At 33.2% G+C, this 15246-nt stretch overlaps 1 protein-coding gene across 4 annotated transcripts in view; it reads right to left on the bottom strand.

Moving 5' to 3' along the window:
* Positions 1-15246, bottom strand: part of LOC136040266 (zinc finger protein 287-like) — a 107323-nt gene that overhangs the window by 79789 nt on the left and 12288 nt on the right. For 3 of the 4 annotated variants that reach the window (XM_065724503.1, XM_065724495.1, XM_065724497.1), the window contains exons 2-3: positions 14392-14550; positions 7855-8025 (exon numbers count right to left, since the gene is read on the bottom strand). The gene's annotated coding sequence lies outside the window, so the exon portion shown is untranslated. The remainder of the gene's footprint in view (positions 1-7854; positions 8026-14391; positions 14551-15246) is intronic. The other variant, XM_065724499.1, reaches the window with a different exon arrangement.

The raw sequence follows: 15246 nt of genomic DNA on the forward strand, positions 1-15246 counted from the left end.
TAGCCCTTTTCATGATCTTTTAAAATGTTTTCTACAGTAATTTAATGTGTTATCGGAAGTTGTTTTTTTTTCTGTGTCTTTGTTTTTATGCTCCGCTGTTTCAAGTGGGTCACAAATAAATTATTATTATTATTATTATTTGTTCAGAGCAGAGCAACTCCCAAGAGTTAATATTTGTTTGCTAATTTTTTCAGGTAGGAAACCACGTATAAATTATATATTACTGCGTAATAAATGTTAGTACTGCGTTGAAGCTTGTAGCGGTTGCTTACCCCAACTGTTTTAGTGAGGAAATGCTCATGATATTTCATAACACCGCTTTCTGTCTTATATATGTATATAATAAATAATAATTTATTTAAACCCTCTTTACATACATAAATTGCGCTTAAAGGAGAGTTGTATATTAAACGAAGTTTCTGGACCACTTGAATGGTCCATTCAAATTACTTTGAGTCAAAATATCTTTGACTCAAAATTTGAGGCAATATTCTACAATTTATATTTTACAATAACCAGGGCAACAATGTCATCATATATATATATATATATATATATATATATATATATATATATATATATATATATATATATATATATATATATATATATATATATATATATATATATATATATATATATGATAAATAAAATTTATTTAAACCCTCTTTACATACATAAATTGCACTTAAAGGAGAGTAGTATAGTAAACGAAGTTTCTGGACCACTTGAATGATCCATTCAAATTACTTTGAGTCAAAATAATAAATAAAATTTATTTAAACCCTCTTTACATACATAAATTGCACTTAATACATAATTGCAGTAATGTCCCGTCATTTAACAACAGCTACAATTGAGTAGCTTTTCTGTTTGAAAATAAAAAAACAAGTTTTTTTTAAATGAACGTAAGGAGCAACATTAAAACTTAAAACAAACAGAAATTACTCCGCATATGAAAGGGGCTTTCCCTCCTCAACGCCCCGCTCTTTACGCTAAAGTTTGACTCTTTCTCTTAACTCTATTTTTAAAACAGTAAGAAACTTTAGCGTAAAGAGCGGGGCGTTGAGGAGGAAAAGCCCCTTTCATATACGGAGTAATTTCTGTCAGTTTTAAGTTTTAATGTTGCTCCTTACTTTCATTTAAAAAAAACTTGTTTCTTTTAATTTAATTTCTTCACATTTTTGAATTAATGCATGTTTTGATCTTGGCTCTCCGCACATAAATAATTAAAACGAAATTTGCATATTAATTAATCGGAAGATTTTGAAAAAAAGGAGCAAGGGAGGAGGCCTAGTCGCCATCCAATTTTTTGATTACTTAAAACAGCAACTACAACTTTTAATTTTTTACAAACGTTTTCATTGGTAAAAAATATACTTAACTTACGAATTAATTTACGTAACGAACTTCTATATTTGTATGTTTTTATTGCGTGTATGAGGGGGTTCAACCCTCGTCGATACTCCGCTCTTTAGCCTAAAGCTTAAATTTTGTCTCAATTCCTTAAGGATGAGCTCTAAATCACAAAGGCCGTAGAATAAATAGTTGAAATTACTAAAAATACTTTGGCGTAAAGAGTGAGGTATAACGAGGAGGTAAGCCCCTCATATGCGTAATAATTTTTGTTCGTTTTAAGTTTTAATCCTGCTCCTTACTTTCAGTAGAAAAAACTTGTCATAATTATTTTTCATTGTCTTTTTTCAAATAATGCTAGAAAGTCCTGCTCCCCCTTTATTGAAATTCTCTTCCCCATGACGAGTTTCTCCATTGAAATATCCTCCCACGTAACCCCCCCCTCAAATCTCCCCCTAAACAGAAAAAATCCCCCTGAAAACCTCTGTACCCTTCCCAGTAACCATTACTATATATAAACACAGGTCAAAGTTTATAACTTGCAGCCCCTCCCACGGGGACTGCAGGGGAGTAAGTCGTCCCCAAAGACATAGTTATTAGGTTTTTCGACTATGGTGAATAAAATGAATATCTCAGAATTTTGATCTGGTGACTTTTGGGAAAAAATGAGCGTGGGAGGGGGCCTAGGTGCCCTCAAATTTATTTATTTGTCACTTAAAAAGAACACTAGAACTTTTAATTTCCGTTAGAATGAGTCCTCTCGCAACATTCTAGGACCACTCAGTCGATACGATCACCCTGGGGGAAAAAAAAACAAATAAACACGCATCCGTGATTTGTCTTCTGGCAAAAAATGCGAAATTCCACATTTTTGTAGATAGGAGCTTGAAAGTTCTACAATATGGTTCTCTGATACGCTGAATCTGATGGTGTGATTTTCGTTAAGATTGTATGACTTTTAAGGGGCGTTTCCCCCTATTTTCTAAAAAGAGGCAAATTTTCTCAGGCTCGTAACTTTTGATGAGTATAACTGATCTTGATGAAACTTATATATTTAAAGTCAGCATTCAAATGCGATTCTTTTGATGTAACTATTGGTATCAAAATTCCATTTTTTATAGTTTCGGTTACTATTGAGCCGGGACTGTTTGATCAAATGAACTGTTTGATAATAACTTCAAGCTCTTCTACCTTGTTGTTTAGAGACCTTGTGTTACATAGAAAGTTATTAGGACATCACATATTTGCTGTAAACACTCCAGGTTTCAGGTAAGGTGGGTTGGAAGCAGTTATTATGACTGGTTCTTCACACCATGGTAAAAGCAGAGGTGGAATCTCGTACGGAGTTGATTCAACTACCGTTAGTATCTTGCCGTTACGTATCTTGCCTCCATGAGGCTTCAACCTGTTCTTCTTCTTTTTTTCCCTCGCCGTCTACGTTCAGACTCTTTCGTCAAGCAGGCAATGCCATTTGGTGGGCTTGTGGGTAGATAGGTTTTAACCAGTTTAACAAAGATAGGTTGTGCTGATACCAAGCAAAATGAAGTGGTCTTGTGTAATATGGCTTTTTCGAATCAAATCGTCGTGATTTCGGGGGCTTTTTGGTGCTTTTGGGTTGGTTCTGGAGGTGAACGCAGCACCTTCCAAGGTTACTCAGCAAGGGAAGCGTTGATCCCCGCTCACCTGATCCCTAAAGAATAATGGATCTTAATACCGGTAGGTACACCGGCGCTTGCGGCAGGAAATCCATCTTCCACTTGCTTAGTCAGTGAATCGATACTAGTTTTAGTGAATTATTCACCAACTTTTGGCTGAAATTTGTAATTCGCCCAAAATAAAATTAAATTGGCATCCTTACACCAACAACTTTTTTTCTTAAATTTATAATTCGCCCAAAATAAAACTGAATTGACAACCTTGCAAAGGCAACGATGACAATAGCAAATTCGAAATCTGTAAACGTTGAATTCTCAGGGGGGATAAATTAATATACAAATAAGACTGATATGAAAACCAAAAACAGAGTAAGAAACACCAAGGCAAATAACTATAGTATAACACTTTCTGGTCTAAACCCTTTATATTAAATTGCACTTCAAGGAGAGTAGTATAGTAAATCGGGTTTCTGGATCACGTAAAGCATCCATTCAATTTACATCAGTTTCAGTCCATTTTACATCATTTTAATATTAATTATTGCACATTTTGAACACTTTCTACTCCTAAATTCAACATGAAAACAGGTCCTTGGGAATCAAATTTGGTCTTATTTTTATACTTTTTCACAATGTAAACATGGGTTCTAGATCACCCCATCAATTGAATTCACACCATTTCAATTAAAATTTCTGACCTTTTTATAATTGTCCATCCTGAGCTTTAAGATCGCAACAGGTCTTGTGAAATAACAGTTTGAATATATTCCATTTTTCGTATTCTACCAATAAAATGTTAATATTTGGTGGAAAGTTTGATATCAAAATCTAAATAATTATTTTATCTTTATTTTGTCTTTCCATAACCTTTAAAACATACCTTTATCTAAATTTTGAATTTCTTTTCAAGATCAGCTGCTTTAAAATGTAATAATGAATAACGAAGTGTAATAACGAGTTTAATCCCATATTTAGTTGTAACACATTTCATTCCTGTAATTGTGTATTCCGTTCCAATGTCTAAATCTTCTTTCCTAATAGTTCGATTATATTTATTTTCCATTTTCATTTCGCTGAAAAGGTTCTCCATTTATTAGTTACTAATTCTATTAAACAAAATTTCAATTCAAAATTAATCTTTCTTTTAATTATCTCTGGGTTTATTCCCAGGAGATTCTGTAATTCGGAGTTCTGGATATCCAAACACGAATCAACTGAAACATCACCAGAAGCCAGTCAAATGAAACACAAAAAGAATAAATAAAGTTTCTCTGCAGGTCATAGATGGCCAAGTTGGTTAAGTGGTCCACTGACCATCGGTTGCGAACCAACAATTCCACTCTTACTGTTACCTTGTGTAGCAACTGACAATGTCAACACAATCAGACCAGGGGGCCCAAATCGAGTTGTAAGACGCTGCCAGCTTCCCTCCAAACAAAAAAAACAAACAAAAAAAACAGCGGGATAGTGAGATCACCAACACAAAAAAATGGATAACGGCCTGGGGTAAGGGTTTAGCCAAAAATTGAAAAAAAATTAATGTTTCTTGAATTTTTGGTTTATGTATATTCTATCAATTTATCTATTGAAAAAACGCAAAGAATTTATTTTAAAAAATGGATAACAGCATGGGAGAGGGATTTCGCATTTTTTTTTTTTTTTTTACAGAGAAGCATTCTACATACACCATCTTTGTTCGAACAGTGAAAAGATACTAGTCTATTAATTTTCGCATTATATTTTTTTGGGGCCAGGATGATTTAATTTATTCAATATACATATCAAACGAATCTTCTTTAATGATGATTTTGAATATGTATAATTTCTTAATTTTGACTTAACCCATCAAAAGTTACAAGACAATTATTAATTATTGCAATAGAAGCCATAATGAGTACCCGTGACAAGTTTCTACTTGGTTCTGGAGACGATATATTAACTTGTCGGCTAATTTAAATACAAAGAGGCTGTTAGCTTTATTTTATGCTTATTTTTTTTTTACTAAGGAAATATATATTACGAAGAGCGGGTGGAAAGTAAAAAAAATTTATTTACGTCTTAAACTTAACAGACTCCATGCAATATTTATAACCATTTAATTTTACTTATTACATATATTTTTCACGAGGAAAAAACTGTAATGTTTTGCATAAATCATTTTTTCGTTTAATTATTTCTTCATGAACCAATTCACTTAATTTATACATAGCAAGCAATTCTAAATAGAACGAATAATCAGTTTTATATTCAGCCTTTCTTTTTGCTATTCTTAGATATTAAAAAAAACATTTATTATCCTTATTTTTTATGTTATTGCAATTTTTTTTTTTACAAATTCCAGTATTTGTTTATAAGTACCTCTCACATAATTTGGTAATCTTGTCATTCGATAATCAATTCCATCGACTATTTCAAATTGTAAGCCTAATCTGAGAGTATTCTCTATGACAAATGTGTGTATATTCCTGTCGTTACTATTTAGCGTGCTTTGTTTGATGTAAATATTCTTTTTTATCAAAAATCCAGGAATAACTAGGATAATGAATAGGTTCTTCATTATCCTTCTGAGAATAAAATATTAGACATATTGTAAATTTGAACTCTATAACTACATCATTCATTCAATTTTTTCAATCTCTAGCAACAGAGTCAACAAGAGCTAAGAGCTCATATGGCACTTGTGACGAGGTCGGAAGAGCCAAGAGCCAAGAGCTCATATGGCTTGAGATCCAGCAAAATTTTAAGAATGAATAGACAGATATGAAAGGAAAATCAGAGGCTTAATGCCGGTTGGGAATTAAAATAAGAGCTCTGAGTTATGAAGTCCTTCTAAATTTATCAAGATCCGATCACCCACTCGTAAGTTAATAGTACCTCATTTTTTCAAATTTCTCCTCTTCCTTCGCCCCCCCCCCGATGGTTGAATTGGGGAAAAAACTTTATCAAGTCAATTTGTGCAGGTCCCTGACATGCCTACTACTTTTCATCGTCCTAGCACGTCCAGAAGCATCAAACTCGCCAAAGCACTGGACCCCCTAACTCCCCCAAAGAAAGCGGATCCAGTCCGGTTATTACAATCACGTATCTTCGACAGTTGCTTATTTTACCCACCAAGTTTCATCCCAATCTCTCCACTCTAAGCGTTTTCCAAGATTTCTGGTTTCCCCCTCGAGCTCCCCCAAATATCACCAGATCTGGTCGGGATTTAATATAAGAATTCTGAGATGTAATTCCCTTCCAAATATCAAATTTCATCAAGATCCGGTCATCTGTTCTTAAGTTAAAAATACCTCAATTTTTCCAAATTAACACCCCCCCCCCCAAAAAAAAAAAATCCTCCAAAAAGAGCGAGCGGATCCGTTTCAATTATGTCAATCACTTATATAGAACTTATGCTTATTCTTCCCATCAAGATTCATCCCAATCTCTCCTCTGTAAGCGTTTTCCAAGATTTTCGGTTTCCAAGGTTTCTGTTTCCCACCTCCAACCCTCTATGTCCCCGGATCCGATTTGAACTGAAAATGGAACATCTGAGACATAAGATCTTTCTGTATATCAAGTTTCATTAAGAATCGATCACCCGTTCGTAAGATAAAGATACCTAAATTTTCACGTTTTCCGAGATTTCCGGTTTCCCCCTCCAATTGTCCAAATGTCACGGGATCTGGTCGGGATCATAATTAAGAGCTTTGAAGCACAAGATCAATCTAAATATCAAATATCATTAAGATCTGATCCCCCATTCATAAGTTAAAAATACCTAATTTTTCCCAATTTTTCCGAATTACAAACCCCCCACCCCCAGCTCCCCCAAAGAGAGCAGATCCAGTTCGGTTATGTCAGTCTCGTATTTTGGACTTGTGCTTATTCTTCCAACCAAGTTTCATCCTGATCTCTCCACTCTAAGCCTTTTCCAAGATTTCCGGTCCCCCCAATCCCCACAATGACACTAGATCCGTTCAGGATTTAAAATAAGGGATCTAAGTTACGAGGTCTTTCTAAATATGAAATTTCATTAAGATCCGATCACCTCTTCGCGAGTTAAAAAAATACCTCATTTTTTTCTATTTTTTTCAAAATTACCCTTCCCCTGACTTCCCCACAGAGAGCGAATCTGATTCGGTTATGTCAATCACGTACCTAGTGCTACTGTGGGAACTAGTAAATATCCCGTTAAAAGATAGGCAGCAGTGGGATTTAAAAGCAATTACGAGAAAGCAGGTCTAGGAACATGTCAAAAATGGAGTGAAAAACAAATTATTGTACTGTTAGAAGACAAGCAACAGCAAAAACTAAGAGAAAGTCAAAAATGAAAGCGAAGAAAAAAGTAATATTATGTTGGAATAACAACGCAGTCACAACCTTCGACGCCAAGAAAAGTGGCGCAAAACCCAGTAAAAAACTAAAAAGATGCTACAAAATAAGTAACTATAGATTAAAAGTCATTAGGACCCTTCAACGTTGAATGGATTCACTGGTGAACCCTCCATTTTCCCGAGGAAAGAGTAGTAAACGAAGCTGATTTATTAGGAAACTGTTACTTACAACGATAATCAATATGTAAAAGCTAGAAACGAAGTGCCTAGGTCTGGCTTTGAAATTGGCAACATAGTTTTTTTTTCTAACTGGATTTTTATCTTTTTACATCTTTCAAATATCACTTTCTAAGTTGTTATTAAACTTAAAACCAGTTTAGCAAATGCTTGCATACTGGAATAAAATTTAAGAAAAGTTTCATAGGATGATTATTTTAAAATACTAAAATTTAGTCTATGTAACCTGGTTTTTTTTAAGAAATGTTCATGATATCGATGATTCTACAAACCAAATGTTTGAAACATACCTTCATTATCAAAACAGGTAGGTTCAAATTCTTGGGCGTCAGCTTCTAATTTAAATGGTCCCGTGCTGCTGGGAAAAGTAGTCAAAGAAACAGCTTCAAACTTAGGAGTCAAACAAATGTTTGAAATATCAAAGAGCTCCTCACTCTCACTAGGTAGAGCTTGTTCAGCTTCTAAAAAAAACATTAATAAAGGGACATAATAAACAACAGCAAAGCTTTCTGAAAAAATCCAACAGTTTTTAATTTAATAATTAATTTTAAAAACACTTTTAAAGAAATATAAAAGGGCTAATTTAATCTAAATATGAGTCAAAATAAAGTAAAATAATTTTTTAAGCCTAGAGATACCATAAATCACTGACTATAAATAAATGAAATCCAAAACAAACTGATTGCAAAGAATAAGCAAGTAAAACTCAAAACGAGGAGAAACTACTACAAAGAGAAGTGAGACACCTCTGATTAAAACCCATACAATTTAAAAACGGACGCAATTCAGAAGAAAATCCACGATACGTTCTCTATGCTTTTGGAATCCTTAACAAAGTTCCTCTATTTTCCCAGTAATATAAAAACTCTGTATTTCTGAGTGATACAAGTATTCCTGACTCAAAAAGGGAGGTCAAAAAACCTGAAAAAACGTCTCCAGATTAAAGGAGGTTCAGCCTTACTAAGAAACTTCTAAACCGACATAATAAAAATATGTGGGGCGAAAGCACAGCATTGTAGAGCCTTTCTGGGCAATTCTTATCAAACTGGCCTTTCATTTTTGTGAGCATGCCATAAGTCTTACGAATGTTTTTCTTGATAGCTTGTGAATAACTTAACGTATTTGTACTTGCAACTGAGAACGGACCAACTAAAAGACACTCACTCACTCCAGCCTTTGGATTAAATACAGTAAATTTGGATTTAGGAGCCTCTAAGGAAAGATTTATATCTGACAGACTAGAATGGACAACATTAACGACAGTTTGAAGTGAATCAAGATTTTTAGCTAGCAGAACTATAAACAAAAATAAGAGAGATCACTAATATAAATGAACCAGACAATAAGGAGGGAGAATATTTCTAGTAGCTGTTCAGATAAAGCTGGACTATTAACCAAACCTGGTTTAACCTCTCTTTTTACTAGAATACAATTGGTAAGATGAGTACCAGAACGCATCTTAACATAAGAACTTTGATACCAATACCATAAGCAAGAACAAATCAAAGGGTGTATACAATTACAAAGGAGAGCAAGAATAAAGGAAAAAGCTATTGGATACAGCATTAGACTCTTTAAAGCTCAAACCAGCTATGCTGATCTTCATCTCAAGGCCCTTCAGCCCGAAACCAAATAAATTTTTTAAACTCTTTCCTTCATTATTGTTTTAATTAAGTTTCCCTCAAGTAACATCTAATTTCAGTCCTCGATATTCTTAGGATCTATTTCTTTTTTCCTAGGAATTTCCTGGAAAGGATGAGTACTTTCTTATTTGGTGAATTGATTTTGAAGGGCATTAGATATTATCTTGAGCTATATACTTGCGGCCACATATTTTAGTTTTTTTTAGGAAGGGTTAAGGCTATTATTTCTTAGATATTTTTTTGAATTTGTAAATTTATTTGAATAAAATTAATAGATTTTATAATTTATTGGGAACCAAAGCAAAAAAATCTGATAAAATAATGTGTGTGATCACATCTGTTGCAACCATGAATTTACTTTGGTAGCAAAGAGGAACTGAAGCCAGTGGAGGTTTTACCCTTTCTTGGTATCATACAAAATCTTGATTAATCCCAGTCCCCTTGTCTTAAAAAAATTTAAGGCTTAATATTAACAAAATTTTCATTTAACAGCAAAACATTACATATCTTTAAATCTGAACCTTTCTAACTTTTAATAGGAAAATTAAAAAATTTTATTTAGTTTGCTCATGCTTACTGTAAACTGTTCTCTACTTTAATTTGATGAAAAAAAATTCCGCAGTTATACAAATGTTATGAATGCTAGATTTTTTATTTGAATTTCATGCCACTAAAATTTAATAATACAGGGGAAATGGCTCTTCCCCTCCCTTAAAACCTTTTCTTATTAAAGCAAAAAGTCTAAAGAAAATGAAAAAACCACATTTCCTTGAAAACATAAAAACAAAAAGCATTCCATGTAAATTGAACAGGAAGCACATACAGAAACTTAAAAAAAAAGACTTAGGAAACAAGAGGGAAAAGCTAAGAGCCAACTCCAAGGTAAAGTACGCTTGAAATTTTGCACTAAAATTGCAATTATTTGATAACGTTGCACTAACACATTGTTGTTCACTTCTAACAAAGCACCTTTAACATATTTTAGCAAGTTTTAGCATTTTTATTAGTAGCTACGGTACAGTTTTACTCTTTTAATTTTTAATTTCGCCCAAACTAGCTACGCTGATCTCCATCTCAAGGCCCTTCACCCCGAAACCAAATAAATTTTTTAAACTCTTTCCTTCATTATTGTTTTAATAAAGTTTCTTTCAAGTAACATCTAATTTCAGGCCCCAATATTCTTGGGATCTATTTCTTTTTTCCTAGTACTTTCCTGGAAAGGATGAGTACTTTATTTGGTGAATTGATTTTGAAGGGCATTAGATATTATCTTGAGCTACATACTTACGGCCACATATTTTAGTGTTTTTTTTTTTTTAGGAAAATTAAGGTTATTATTTCTTAGATATTTTTTTGAATTTGTAAATTTGTTTGATTAAAATTAATAGATTTCATAATTTATTGGGAGCAACAGCAAAAAAAATCTGATAAAATAATGTTTGTGATCACATCTGTTGCAACCATGAATTTACTTTGGTAGCAAAGTCTTGGTACCATACAAAATCTTGATTAACCCCAGTCCCCCTGTCTTAAAAAAATTTAAGGCTCAATATTAACAACATTTTCAATTAACAGCAAAACATTACATCTCTTTAAATCTAAACCTTTCAAACTTTTAATTGGAAAATTAAAAAATTAAATTAAGTTTGCTCATGCTTACTGTAAACTGTGCTCTACTTTAATTTGATGAAAAAAAAATTCCGCAGTTATACAAAGATAATGAATGCTAGATTTTTTATTTGAATTTCATGCCACTAAAATTTAATCATACAGGGGAAAAGGCTCTTCCCCTCCCTTAAAACCATTTCTTATTGAAGCGAAAAGTCTAAAGAAAAAACCACATTTCCTTGGAAACATAAAAACAAAAAGCATTCCATGTAAATTGAACAGAAAGCACAAACACAAACTTAAAAAAAGACTTAGGAAACAGGAGGGAAAAGCTAAGAGCCAACTCCAAGGTAAAGTACGCTTGAAATTTTGCACTAAAATTACAATTATTTGATAACGTTACAATAACACATTGTTGTTCACTTCTAACAAAGCATCCTTTAACATATTTTAGCAGGTTTTAGTATTTTTATTAGTAGCTACTGTATAGTTTTATTCTTTTGACTTTTAAGCAAAAAAAAATGAAAAAGATCAAAAATTTGATTCAATGCATATTTTATGGTTTTAAGAGTCAGATATTTGAGGGTAGGGTGGCTAAAAACCCCTTACCCTTTAGATATGGCTTTTAACAAAATTTTTTTAAACAGAATAATATAGCCAAATCCAAAGCAAATTAAGCTTGAAAAATTTGTACATAGATAGACTTTTTGATAAAATTACATTAAAATATTGCTATTTTATTCTGAATTGGCATCCTTAAATGCATTTTAGCAAGGTTCTGTAACTTTGATCTGTAGCTACTATATGAGTGTTTTCTTTTTTTGGTGTATGGTTAAGTCAGTTATAAAAAGCCTAAATATACAATTTTTTCTTAAATAGTATTAAAAACATATGGCTAGTAAACGAAGCTGTTCCTTCAGATACATTTTATGGCTACAACATAACAACCTTCACTTTTGGGTGTAAGGTTTTTTTTTATTGTTTTTATTTTTATCGTTTCTGCATTCAAGAAGGGAAATTCTTCTGCCTGGTGTTTGGTTGTATCATCATACGTAGAAAATTATAACTAATATATTAAGCTTTTGTGTGTTTTGTATAACAAAACACTTTTAGCTCTTAAGGGTTGATACAAGAGCATGTGCTTCTTTTTTTCCTGAATAATACTCAATAAGCAACTTGATTGGCCTTGATAAACAAGTCACAAGCCAAGACTAATTAGAGAGTAAGCCTAGACAGATGATCTGACTGAGAGGCGAAATTAACATAAGCCTTTTAAAGATCCATGCAAGAAAACCTAATTTGAAATTCTAAAGAAATGTTTATAACTTATAAAGAAATTTTTATTTCTTATAAAGAAATTTAAGGTTTTTAGAACAGTATCACATTTTCCAGTATTGCAAAATTGTCCTATGAAAAAAATGAGTACAACTGAGTAGTTATGTTTGGCAACACTTTCTGTTAACCTTATCAAAAATTATTCAAAAGATTATTTGCATTTTTTTTTACATGTTTAAGAATCAGACACATTTTTGAGGAGTATATTAGTTATATGGCGTTACGCGCCATATTAGTTACGCGCCATTGTAGTTGTGTCCCTGTGTCCCACCTGTGAATATAGATAGATTTATATATGTGTTTCAAACTACGTAAAAATTGCGAATATACAACATTCTTGGCTTTCCCATTGTCTGTGCATATACAAAGCCGTATGTACTAATAATGACGTCATATGCAAACGCTCTTTTTACAAACAAACAAACATGCATACACACAACTCGTTTTTATATAGATAGATAGATAGATAGATACAATACAAATTAACTGCGTAAAACTTGCGAATATACAACATTCTTCGCTGTCCAATTGTCGCTGCATATAAATTGATTGTCAGGTTTACCGACCCTCGAACATGCAACGTACAATTGTCCATGGGAAAGACAATCAGTATTAAGATCTATACCACATTTTTCTAATGATTGACCTTGAGCTTTGTTAATGGTGATTGCAAATGCTAATCGAATTGGGAATTGCAATCTTTTAAATTGAAAAGGCAGATCCGTTGGAATCATGGGAATGCGAGGAATAAGAACAGCCTCACCCTCAAAAGGCCCTGTCAAGATTGTGGCCTCTATTAGGTTTTCCATTGTTTTTTTACGGCAAGTCGCATGCCATTGCAAAGCTTTGGTGGGTTGATATTTCTTAAAAGTATTATTGGTACGCCTATTTTTAGTTGTAGCACGTGTGGTGGAAACCCTGAAAGATCTATGGAATTTAAAAATTCAGATGGATAATTAACCGCTTCATTTGGTTCCAAAACTGTGTCGACTGACTTGTAAAGGACTGCCTGGTCTCGAATCTTGGTCAAAACAATATTGTTGATTTCGTGGACGTCTATATTTTTGGGTGCGAGAATCGCTCTTTCACTTAATCGCTCTTTCACTTAGCCATTTATTATTTTTATAATTTTTTAGAATATTCGGAAATACTTTTTCAATCAATTCATTTTTGGACGTCACTAAATTACAGAAATCAGCAGGTAGTTGTATACGTCCTGAAATTGAGTCTACTGGGAGCTTTCCGTTTCCAATTGTCAGCAATTGATCTGAAAATGTTTGACCAGAGTCATCGTTTTGCAATCGGACACGCATATTTGTAGTTAATTTTAATATTTTTACGTGTGCCCATAAATTAGAATTTTTCAGGCAAGCATTCATTCGTCTTCAATGGCTCTGGTGGTGCAGCCAATAGAGGAAGTTTAACTTTTCCTGAGGCGCAACACATTCCCATTGTTTCACCATTGAATTTCAAGGCCTTGCAATAGGGACAAATTTTAGACATTGTCCCGATTTGAACACATCTACTCAAGCTATAATCATCGACTGGGTTGTACCTGAATGCCAGGCGATAACTTTCAGGTTGCTCTGATTCCTCGGCACGCTTTCTTTTCTTACTTTCTCTATCAGCAGCAAGCCTGATTTCTTGCTGTTCTTGTAATTCCTCGGCACGCCTTCTTTTTTCACTTTCTCTTTTAGCAGCAAGTCTGCTTCCGCGTTGCTCTGGTAGTTCCTCGGCACGCTTTCTGTTCTTTTTTTCTCTATCAGCCTCAAGCCTGTTTCCTTGCTGTTCTTTTGATTCCTCGGCACGCTTTCTGTTCTTTCTTTCTCTATCAGCCTCAAGCCTGTTTCCTTGCTGTTCTTTTGATTCCTCGGCACGCTTTCTTTTCTGACTTTCTCTATCAGCAGCAAGTTTTTTGGCATAGACTCTTTGAGCATCTTCATCGGCTTTTGCCATGGTAAGTTCATCAGTCATTGTAAACTTAAACATTAATAGATTTCTACGTGAACATATGTCTTAAATATCTTGAATGACGTCACCGTCAAAGCAAAAATGACGACAACTAATTTCATGACGTCAGTCAACACAGAAACATGACGTCACCTGATCCACAGACAGACAGACAACTTATTTTTATATATATAGAAGATATATATATCTTTTAAAAAGTGAATATTTACTAAAGAAAATACAGCTTTAATTTTATTTTATTACTGCAAATATAATTGAATAACTTCTTACCATTTTTAACAACAAAAACTTCAGAAAGGGTGACATCTTCAGTCACTGGAATTTGAGGCAAGTCCATAACAGAAGCTCTGAATCAAGTAAATACCACTATCAAATTATGCTACGTGGAATAAACTATGAATACAATACTCCAGTTTTGAAGGGAAGTCCCTGAAAATACACAATCTACAGTGACTTCTTTTGATTGAGATCAAAGCTGATTGTGCCTTAATGCAGTTGAAGTCATAAGTAAAGCCTCTTCAGCATTCAAAACGATTAAAAATATGTTTTGTTTTGATTCTTTTTTTTAAGCATGCTAAAACTTAAAAACTGTCTCATTATCTAATTGTAAATAAAGTATAGGTTTAGAATTATCAGCTGTTGTACAGAGCTTGTAACAAGTTAAAGGTTGTCTACAAAGATGATGACGTAAATAATGACGAAGACCACACTGCCTTTCCATAATACAACAACAAAAGAGAGAATAATGAGGACTTTTTTCCCAAGACAGTGAACCAACAAAACCTATTTGAATATTTCGGCCCTATATCTAAGGGCTGTCTTCAGCAAAGAAAAAATAAAAAACTTTCTTTTATCACTTTTTGAGCAAATTGATCAGTCTGGTCATGGGTTGATTTAACATAAGTGGTTGTATCATTTAAATGTGACTGAATTTTAGCATCATAATCAGTTTTTTTCATAATTACTATGGAGTTGCTTTTATCGGCTTTAGTGATTATTATTGAGGAATCCTTAAGGAGTTTGTTCAAAACTTTTGTGTCATATGATTTTTCCATTGCGTTATTGGGAGAATTACGAAGTTTTAATGAGGTGTTGTAAAGAGTGTTAATTAAATAAGATCTAACT

Source organism: Artemia franciscana, chromosome 20 (assembly GCF_032884065.1).
Source record: "Artemia franciscana chromosome 20, ASM3288406v1, whole genome shotgun sequence".
NCBI lineage: Eukaryota > Metazoa > Arthropoda > Branchiopoda > Anostraca > Artemiidae > Artemia > Artemia franciscana.